This window comes from Thermobia domestica, chromosome 7 (assembly GCF_964235325.1).
Source record: "Thermobia domestica chromosome 7, izTheDome1.hap1.1, whole genome shotgun sequence".
Taxonomy (NCBI): domain Eukaryota; kingdom Metazoa; phylum Arthropoda; class Insecta; order Zygentoma; family Lepismatidae; genus Thermobia; species Thermobia domestica.
This window is the reverse complement of record NC_137460.1, coordinates 290018065-290030085: the sequence shown is the minus strand read 5'-3', so window position 1 is coordinate 290030085 and position 12021 is coordinate 290018065.

Genomic DNA, 12021 nt, shown 5'->3' with positions numbered 1-12021 from the left:
ACTGTTTTATAACTCGACCAAAGACGGAGCGACCCCGTTGACCAAATGGCCAGGAAGTATACCATCAAAAGGAACACCCAAAGATGGCCATTATCTGTGTTTCTTTCGTTGTTGGATATCGTTTGTATCAATTCATATACTATAATTCATATTCATATTATGTTGACTAATCCAGAGTGGCATAAAAAAGATCTAACAAAAGGTATAGTTTCCTCCAACAATTCGGCACGGAAATTATCAAAGAAACTTTGCAGGAAAGAGCTGAGGATCCAATTGGTCTCCAGAATCACGTTGTTGCAGCAATAGAATATGTTTTGGTACATACAGTCACGAAAAGTATTACGGAACTGAAAGAACGAAAGACACGAAGAGGAAGATGAGTTCTTTGTTGCAAAGAAGCCAAATCGAAAAGCATTGAATTGAAGAAACTTGAAAAAATAACAATTGTATGCTCAAAATATGTAGCCTTTGTTTATGGAAAACATAGTGGAAAAAAAACAATATATGCCTCGCTTGTAAATGCAATATTATTGATTCAAAGTAACAGACAATGATTTATGGCAGGTAATATAACAAAATTACGTTTACTCTGTAGCATTCAACAATGAAAATAACTTATGTTTGTACTAACACATCCTTATTCTTGAAATTAGGAAAATATGCTAATAGCATTTCCTTGCTTTTAAAATATATTATGAGAATAACAAATAAAAATGTTAACATACACAATAATAGTTCTGTTCGTGGCTTTTAGTTGTTTTCGTTTACGTTTAGTACAAAATACAGTAGAAAATTACATTTTCTGGGACAGATAATTACAATTTATGTGGTGGACATTTTTTAAACCTCCCTTGGTGCACGATGTTACGCGCAACCCCTTGGTGCACGTAGGGTTAAATTGCCTGATAATTGGGCACATAGAGCATAGGTTTGTGTCAATACAACGTAAAAGTTTCGATGATTGCACTAAAATTACGAGCTCCTTTGCACTTAGGGATTTAGATTTCTGGGCTTTCGGCATCTATGGCCACTTAGTCCGTCATGTATGAGGGATGACGTCCCGTGGCAAACACACTATCCGAGGAAAGCATAGGAGGAAAGTATTGGGGAAGGAAGGAAGCGGTCTGGTACCTGTAAGAGTACATACCATACAAGGATAATGAAGAACGCAGCAGATAAGACGACGAAAAGAGCAGGAAAAAAAACAAGACTAACATAATCCCAGCAGATATAAACGAGCGACACGGAATGCGCACTCTTCATGTTCCAGCGGCAGACAAAGAAGAAAAAAGGAGACAAGAAATAAAACTGGAATAGCAGAAAACAACATACACCATATGTCACAGCAAACTATTTGAGGTGAGTAAATCTAGTACATACCTTAGTATTCAAATCCCAAGCGATCCCTTGTTTTTTTCACTCTTAAAATTCCTCATCTCCCTGCATTCTGTCATTCAAACAAGCATGCATACGTACAATAACCTATTTATACAGTGTTCAGAAAACCAGGACATTTGATAGGCAAACTTTCTTCCGGCGTAACTACGTTTACCATCGTAGTGACTTTAAACGTTTTCTTTGTGTGTTCTGTCATCTATTTGCTACGACTAGTAACAACTAGACCGATATTAGAAACTTTTTATAATAGCACCATATGATATGCGAACTTCACGACAATATACTACGGCCTTTACTATTAGTTACCTAGTGCATAAATACTGACTGTCATCACAAGAGCTTCGACAGCCTCTCCTTTGAGGGAAATGACATGACATACGGATCCTGCTTAGGCTCGAGGACAACCTGTCAGTGCTTCAACATCAACCTTTCAAATTTATTTGTATGATAGTGTCTCCTACAGTGGTACATCAGTGACCAGTGCTTTTTACTTTGCATTTGTGTTTTAGTGTTTTAGTGCAGTATATACCGTGACCAATTCACAGATTTTATAGTGGCACCCAAAAACCTCAAAAAGTAACCCTGTGGCTTATTTTCTTCTAAGCCTCGGGGTGCAAGGTTCTGCATGCCTACACATCATGCAATAACTACGTGTGAACTACATTTCTTAATCATACATAATAACAGACGACGGTCCCGAAGAAGAGTCACCCACCATTCCCAAAAGTCGGAAAAACGAAGATCACCGAAAGAAGCCGACACTACAGGATAAAAAGGAGCTGCACGCCTCGATCAGCATCAATCTCCACAGGTTGACCAAACCACCTAAAGACATAAGGCACCCATTGGGTTACCCTACCCTCTAGACGCTTGGTAAATTGAGAGACACCTAATCCTAAAGCCCTGAGACGCACGGTCATTGGGTTTCTTCTCTCTCACGACGCCTAAGTCACACAAAACTTAAACCCTCTCGCGACGCCTTGTCAAAAAGTTACCTCACCTAAAAGCCTACGACGCTTGGTCATTGGGTTCCTACCACACTCTAACCTAAAGTATTTTCAAGGAAAGTATTATTGTACATACTTCTGTATTAGAGAAACTTTTTATAATAAAAGGTGATGGGAAAAGTCCAAATCCCGGGTACTATATTTGCTCTACCTAAGAAATTTTACAATATAGTTTAGAAAACTCCAAAGATGGCAGCACAATTCATTTTCATTGACTTTGGAGAAGGCTTATTAAAATACAAAGGCTTCGAACAATAATTTTAAAACATAAACGTGAAATGAATAATAACCTTCAATCAAAGGCTTAAAACCAACAATTAGAGGTCGGAGCTCATGCGTTCTTATTCCTGTTGTAGCATTTTAATAGATAGATGGTTTATTTAATTAAATAATTTTGTTTAACTGCGTGTATGATTATTTGTATATTTTCTTCTTTTTCCGTAAGCCATCATTTATGTTTTGCATCACATATATGTTCTATTTGTCTCTTAGAGGTCCTTCGTGATTAAGTGATTAGCAAACGCGCATTTGGCGTGAAGGACCCGGGCTTGATTCCTGGTGGGAGCTCATCTGGTTAGGATTGCGCGTTAATCAGCAGCTCCCGTCACATACAGCCTCCTTGCTGAAAGGGACGTTAAACTCAATCAACTCTATGTCATCTCTTATTCAGTAATATCGTTATAGGAGTTTTCTAGTATATAAATAATGTATAAACGTACGCTGACAGCAATCGTTAATTTTGTTTTGAAAAGAAGGGAAAAGCTTATATATTAAATCAAAATTCAAATGATTTTAAATAAATAAATATACAAATAGAGGTAAAAGAGACTCTCCTCTTTTTTAGTTCATGAATATTATTTGGATAAGAATCAAGAACGTCAGAGGAAAGGAACAGACTCTTGCGTACGCATAAACTTGTGTTATTGCAACCACAGCTCCTGCAGAACACGGGTCGATACTGATAGATTCATTTCTTTAGTACATTTTACAAAATACAATATTATACTTGATTTAGTATTATAGGCTCAATCGTATAACACTATAAGCCTTTTAAACCTTTAATGAGATGGGATAGATATAATTGGGGGTTATGAAATAAGAATTTTCGTTTCAAATGACCCTTTCGTTATCCGACAAGAATCTTCAGAGGCGGAAGAAAATTTAGAGTCACGTATAAGATAAAAACAAGATAATGCCTTACAATGCTCCTAATTTAGAATAGTGAAGTAAGTAATTCATTTTTGATATACAATGAGCATTCGATAACTTAATATATTAAATAACCACTTCAACTTTCTTCCTCCACTGCTTATGACGTCAACAGAATCAATGACGTTAACACTTTCTCGAGGTTGTCGAATATGATTAGCTGGTTTCTAATGCAGTACATTGAATTCGAATTTCAGCGGAGAATATAGGAAGAGAAGCGACTATATTTTTGTCTATATCGTTCATGGCACAGCCTTAATAAAAGGTGTTTGTTTCTGTAAATAATGCATTTTACGAGGGTATTTCCAAAAGTTTCCAGCTACCACTGATAACAGTCTATGCATGGCATGTAGTGCCATCTATTGTAGAAATAATGTATTGGTCTCAAACGCGTAGCTGCACCACTTCGTTGGACACAGTCATTTGAATCAGTCGCTGTACGTTGAACTTGCATACTGCACGGTAATGCCCCAATCCATATGGCCCTTTTGGTTATAGTTATAATGAAACACTCTGGCTTCTGAAACATTCAGCATGCTCCTAATACGACTTTAGGAATGTCAAACTTCTTGTAACCAATATATAGGCTATAATACTATTTCGTTTACTTATCCTACCTTATAAATTCTGCTCCAAAAATCCTTTTGTTCAATTACATTATGATGGTTTTGCTAATTTCACGTATTCTGAATAACCTTGGATTACAATTATGGTAAGCTGGAAACATTTCATAACACGTCTTTCAAAATAAATTTCTTCCCAAATAATGTCATAATCAACTTTTTTCCGTTTTTCTAATAAACTCCAGTCTTATTTTCTGATCTACTATTTCCAATACATTTTCATTGATTTAGAACTGTTGTCCGTGCTTCTTTTTTCTAATCCTCGAACAGCATATTGTTCTGCAACAGCTTGAGCACACAAGACAAGTTTTATTATAACTGGTAATTAACCCACTCGCAAATTACGATTTTCCAAGACTCAGAAGAGCGCCGAAATTGTCAAAAATATACCGCCTTATGCAGAGTCGTTTTTACGTATGATTAGCATCATACTAAACGCCTGCCTACCTGCGCGAAACATATGTTATTCGAACTCTATAGTATGACACTAATCGCGTGTCAATACGACTCTGAATAAGGCCCATTGTTTCTTTATTTTCCTGCTCCTGAAAGAAATTTGTTAATTTCTCAGTGTTTCTGTTTTCTACTTGAACCGCATTTAGCTAAAATATAGTTGAGAGATTTTTACAGTCATTTTGTTTTTCAATAAATATTTTTTTAACAATACTCGTAGTAACAACAATGTTTGCATAAATTGGAATAAGGTAAGAGTAACCTGAAACATAGCTTCTTTTTCTGCGACTTTGAACCTGGAAAATTCTTACTCTTACAATTACTTTATGTAACATACTGTCTTGTCACCAGATGTTATGACTTTAACCCTTAAGCAGCAGCGTTGGAGTATAACGTACCCCACTGTTAATTTTTGTAATGTAGCAGCATTTCTTTAGGATTTCTTCAACTACAATTCGAGGTATTTGTCAATTGTCCTTTAACAAGTGAGCTAATGCAGTCCAATGTGTTTCATACGCGTTTACTGGAAAAATATTCTTTGTTTACTTCAAGTGAATGTGAATTGGAATCATAATGGCATTACACAAAAGTATCATTGATTCGAAAGTTACAAGAAATTCAATGAAGTTGGCAATCCTGGATTTTTTAAAAGATTTATAAGAAGCAAAAAAAGACAGGGGCATTCTAACCTAAACATTACGATGAAATGCCGCACTGCTCATGTGTCGGAAACACAGATAGGATGGAAAACTCACTCAAACATTACTTCCAAAAAAAAAAAGGCCTAAAATAACGCCTTTCCAAGACAGGGGAGAATAACTTACGAGAGGTGCGCTTTAAAAAGACAAAATATATACACTGAGGTTTATCAAAAATGCATATAAACGAATATACATAATAGTAGATGTCGAAACGAAAACAACAGTAGGGGAGGGTGGGCCACAATGAGACACGAGCCACAGTGAGACGTTTGAGTTATCTCTAGTTTGCATGCATGAATTATGTCGCCATTTACAGTGTAAATTGATAAATACAAAACCTACCCACAAGTTCATATTGCAAATGGCTGTACGTTATGGTGTACGCAGAACGACACATGTGTTAGAAATTCACATCGAAAGTAATTTTTCGGCAAATTATTCAGTACGTCGTTTTGTGGTGATCCTCTAAGAATACAGGTAAGTTAAATTCGAATGTTAAATGCATACATCTTTCTATATAACTCAGTATAATTTTATTAATATAGTGCATGTTCTTCCAGGTGATCGGACTGAATATATGTTAAGAAACAGATCGGGCCAGAATGAGACAAGCACGTATGGGCCACAATGAGACATCCCAAAATACAAAACCATAAAATGAAGCCAAACTGCTGGAAGTTTTCAACATTTTTACTTATAATAAATTCGTAATATTATTATATAGATTTAAATATTTGTTTCTTTGTTTCTTTGTAGATCCAGGATGTCGAGAGGAAGGAAGAGGAAAACCAACAAGGGATTATTTACGGAAGAATCAATGAGAAAGGCAGTAGAAGCAGTTTTGGTTGGAGTCGATGGTCAGAAATTTTCTCTGCGACAAGCAGCAAACCAATTCGACGTGAAATTTCAAACTCTGCAAAGATATGTTAAAAAGCAGCAGTTAAACCCTAAAAATGAGATTCGGATGGTGCCAAAATATAATAGCAGACAAGTGTTCAGTGAAGCAGAAGAAATCTCTTTAGCGGACTACATGATACAGTACTCAAAAATGTGTTATGGCAAATCCACCAAGGATTTCAGGGAATTAGCTTACGAAATGGCTAAAATAAACAATAAGACGGTTCCAGATTCATGGGAGACCAACAAAAAAAGCTGGAATTGATTGGATGCAAGGGTTTTTAAAACGTCATCTCCACTTAAGTATTCGTCAGCCTGAGGGCTGCAGTATCTCGCGTGCAACCTCATTCAATAAGCATAATGTTACTAAGTTCTTTGAAAATTTAGAGAATGCGTACGCTCGGTCTGAGAAGTTTTCTGATGGAACTCGCATCTATAATTTAGATGAAACCTCAACTACAACAGCGCAGAAACCTAGAAAGATTTTAGCATCGAAAGGCGTGAAACAAGTGAGCAAGTGTACGAGTGGAGAACGGGGTGTCTTGGTTACAACATGCTGTATTATAAGTGCATCGGGAAATACATTGCCACCAGCAATGATCATCCCTCGAAAAACCTTCAAGCCATACATGATTCGCGGTGCCCCTCCCGGAACACTGGGGTTAGTTACTAGCTCTGGATGGATGACAGGTGAAGTGTTTCCTAAAGTGATGAGACATTTCATTAAACACAGTGGCTCTTCAAAGGACAATGCAACCATTCTTATATATGATAATCATGAGAGTCATTTGAGTATTGTGCACCCCGGGAGGGGTACTTTGGCCCACCCCTTAAATTTTGGAAATTGCTCATTTTATATATTTGGTATTATAGTACTGGACCCTAACATGTATTATTATGATAAATTTGAGTGGTTCACCTCGTTCCCTTTTAGGGGTACGAAATTGCCAAATTTTAGTACAACCACGTGTTTGGTCTTTTGGCCCAATTTATCCTCTTGGATGAGGTCCTATTACCTTATATGGTTATATGGTCATGTATAGGGGTCCATTACCTATCATAAGACATAGGTACATTTGTGCACTCTTTAAATTTTTGGGAGGGGTACTTTGGCCCACCCTTAAATTTTGGAAATTGCTCATTTTATATATTTGGTATTATAGTACTGGACCCTAACATGTATTATGATAAATTTGGGTAGTTCACCTTGTTCTCTTTCATGCGTAAAAAAAATTGCCAAATTTTACTACAACCACGTGTTTGGTATTTTGGTTCACCCCTTGGATGAGGTCCTATTACCTTATATGATTATATGGTTATGTATATTGGTCCATTCCCTATTATAAGACATGGGTATATTGATGCACCCTTTAAAAAATTTGGGAGGGGTATCTTGACTCATCCACTCAGTTTTAGAAATTGATTAATATAAGCATTTGGTATCTTCGTACAGGTCTCCAATATGTACAACTATAAATTTGGATGGTCCACATCGTTCCCTTTCATGGGTAAAGAACTACCAAAAATCAAATTTCGGATGTTATTGACCCCTATTTAGCACGTTATATGGTTTATTACCTTTATATGTTTATGTTCTCTTTTAAATTTGGGAATTATCAAACAAAAATTTAGAACAAAAAATCTTTGAAACAAAATTTTGAAACGAAAAAAAAAAATTCAAACAAACAATTTCAAACCAAAAAAAATTCAAACAAAATTTTAAAGCGAAAAAAATTTCAAACAAAATTTTGAAACAAAAAATTTCAAACAAAAAATTTGGAAACGAAAATTTCAAACAAAAAATTTTAAACAAAATTTTCGAACAAAAATTTGCAAACAGAAAATTTCAAACGAAAAAAATTTCAAACAAAAATTTCAAACGAAAAAATCTCAAACAAAATTTTGAAACGAAAAAAAATTTCAAACAAAAAATTTTAAACAAAAAATTTTGAAACAAAAGTTGTCAAAAAAAATTTCAAACAAAATTCTCAAACAAAAAATTCAAACAAAAAATTTGAAAGCAAGAATTTTCAAACAAAAACTTTCAAACAAAAAAATTCCAAACTAAAAAATTTTTACGTTTCACGGTTAACCGTCAAACTTTATCCGGTTTTTAACTATTCGATTAACAAATAAACGGTTTTGATCATATTTATCATTGAGTGCAAAATGTTGAACGAAAACAAGATTTTTAAATGTAAAACAAAACTTAAAAACTGAATACAGCAAAGATTTAAAACTCATCAACCAATCAGATTGCACGAAAGATAGTGATCAACCAATCAGATTGCACGAAAGATAGTGATCAGCCAATGAAATTGCATTAACAATAACTTTGCCAGTGTTGTAGCATGTATTCCCTTAAGACTATGAGTCATAAGATTCAATAAGGTTAGCTATGTATCCCTGTACACTACCTCATCAAGGTCAATCACGTGGTACAACGTCTTGCTTACGTTTATATTTGGCTGTAATAATCAATACCAATGACGCATTCTCAAATTATCCTACAAAGTTTCAATGTACCAATGTCCTGGACTCCTAATCCCATCATAGGTCAATAACTGATCACGTGATCACAATGATTTACCCAAAGAACAATTACCAATTATTGATATGACAATAAGAAATGTACCCCTCCCAAAATTTAAGATTGGTACACAAATACACCTGTGTCTTATGAAAAAGTAATAAATCCTGTACTTATTCAATAATAAAGCCGGTCAATAACCTTTAAATTTTGAATATTTGGCCATAAGAGGAATACCAATGGGTCCTAGAAAACGTTTACCGAATTTTGTTATTTGATAATTCCCAAATTTAAAAGAGAACATAAACATATAAAGGTAATAAACCATATAACGTGCTAAATAGGGGTCAATAACATCCGAAATTTGATTTTTGGTAGTTCTTTACCCATGAAAGGGAACGATGTGGACCATCCAAATTTATAGTTGTACATATTGGAGACCTGTACGAAGATACCAAATGCTTATATTAATCAATTTCTAAAACTGAGTGGATGAGTCAAGATACCCCTCCCAAATTTTTTAAAGGGTGCATCAATATACCCATGTCTTATAATAGGGAATGGACCAATATACATAACCATATAATCATATAAGGTAATAGGACCTCATCCAAGGGGTGAACCAAAATACCAAACACGTGGTTGTAGTAAAATTTGGCAATTTTTTTTACGCATGAAAGAGAACAAGGTGAACTACCCAAATTTATCATAATACATGTTAGGGTCCAGTACTATAATACCAAATATATAAAATGAGCAATTTCCAAAATTTAAGGGTGGGCCAAAGTACCCCTCCCAAAAATTTAAAGAGTGCACAAATGTACCTATGTCTTATGATAGGTAATGGACCCCTATACATGACCATATAACCATATAAGGTAATAGGACCTCATCCAAGAGGATAAATTGGGCCAAAAGACCAAACACGTGGTTGTACTAAAATTTGGCAATTTCGTACCCCTAAAAGGGAACGAGGTGAACCACTCAAATTTATCATAATAATACATGTTAGGGTCCAGTACTATAATACCAAATATATAAAATGAGCAATTTCCAAAATTAAAGGGGTGGGCCAAAGTACCCCTCCCGGGGTGCACAAATGTACCTATGTCTTATGATAGGGAATAGACCCCTATACATAACCATATAACCATATAAGGTAATAGAACCTCATCCAAGAGGATAAATTGGGCCAAAAGACCAAACACGTGGTACAACGTATTGCTTACGTTTATATTTTTGACAATTTTGTACCCCTAAAATGGAACGAGGTGGACCACCCAAATTTATCATAATACATGTTAAGGTCCGGTACTATAATACCAAATGTTTAAATTGGGCAATTTCCAAAATTTAAGGGGTGGGCCAAAGTACCCCTCCCAAATTTTTAAAGAAGTGCACAAATGTACCTATGTCTTATGATAGGGAATAGACCCCTATACATAACCATATAACCATATAAGGTAATAGAACCTCATCCAAGAGGATAAATTGGGCCAAAAGACCAAACACGTGGTACAACGTATTGCTTACGTTTATATTTTGACAATTTTGTACCCCTAAAAGGGGACGAGGTGGAACACCCAAATTTATCATAATACATGTTAAGGTCCGGTACTATAATACCAAATGTTTAAATTGGGCAATTTCCAAAATTTAAGGGGTGGGCCAAAGTACCCCTCCCAAATTTTTAAAGGAGTGTACAAATATACCGATATCTTATGAAAGGGAATGGACCCCTATACATGACCATATAACCATATAAGGTAATAACATCTCATCAAAGGGGATAAAATCGACCAAAAATCAAACACGTGGTATAACGTATTGCTTACGTTTATATTTTGGCAATTTTGTGCCCCTGGAAGGAAACGAGGTGGGCCGCCCAAATTTATCATGATACATATTAGGGTCCTGTACTATAATACCCAATGTTTAAATTGGTCAATTTCCAAAATTTAAGGGGTGGGCCAAGGTACCCCTCCCAAATTTTCAAGGGGTGCATTAATATACCCATATGTTATGAAAAGTAATGGACCCCTGTATACGTCCATATAACTATATAGGGTAATAATACCTCATCAAAGGGGATAAATTAGGTCAAAAACCCCCGAAATTTAAATTTTTGGCAATTTTTTATCCATGAAAGGGAACGACATAGACACCCAATACTGATAAAGGTACATACTATGGTCCTAGGCTACCACACCAAATTTTTAGATTTGGCAATTTCCAAAATTTAAGGGGGGGTGGTCCTATGTACCCCTAAAAGGGAATGAGGTGGACCACCCAAATTTATCATAATACATATTAGGGTCCTGTACTATAATACCCAATGTTGAAATTGGGCAATTTCCAAAATTTAAGGGGTGGGCCAAGGTACCCCTCCCAAATTTTTCAAGGGGTGCATTAATATACCCATATGTTATGAAAAGTAATGGACCCCTGTATACGTCCATATAACTATATAGGGTAATAATACCTCATCAAAGGGGATAAATTAGGTCAAAAACCCCCGAAATTTAAATTTTTGGCAATTTTTTACCCATGAAAGGGAACGACATAGATACCCAATACTGATAAAGGTACATACTATGGTCCTAGGCTACCACACCAAATTTTTAGATTTGGCAATTTCCAAAATTTAAGGGGGGGGTGGTCCTAGGTACCCCTAAAAGGGAATGAGGTGGACCACCCAAATTTATCATAATACATATTAGGGTCCTGTACTATAATATCCAATGTTGAAATTGGGCAATTTCCAAAATTTAAGGGGTGGGCCAAGGTACCCCTCCCAAATTTTTCAAGGGGTGCATTAATATACCCATGTCTTATGAAAGGTAATGGACCCCTGTATTCGCCCATATAACCATATAGGGTAATAACACCTCATCCAAGGGGATAAATTAGGTCAAAAACCCCCGAAATTTGAATTTTTGGCAATTTTTTACCCATGAAAGGGAACGACATAGACACCCAATACTGATAGAGGTACATACTATGGTCCTAGGCTACCATACCAAATTTTTAGATTTGGCAATTTCCAAAATTTAAGGGGGGTGGTCCTATGTACCCCTGCCAAAATTTAGGGAGTGGGCCAAGGTACCCCTGCCAAAATTTAGAGGGGGGGGTCCTAGGTACCCCTAGGTCATTGACCCCGGCCAGGGACCATGGGTCCTGAGGCAGGGACCCAGGGGCCAAAA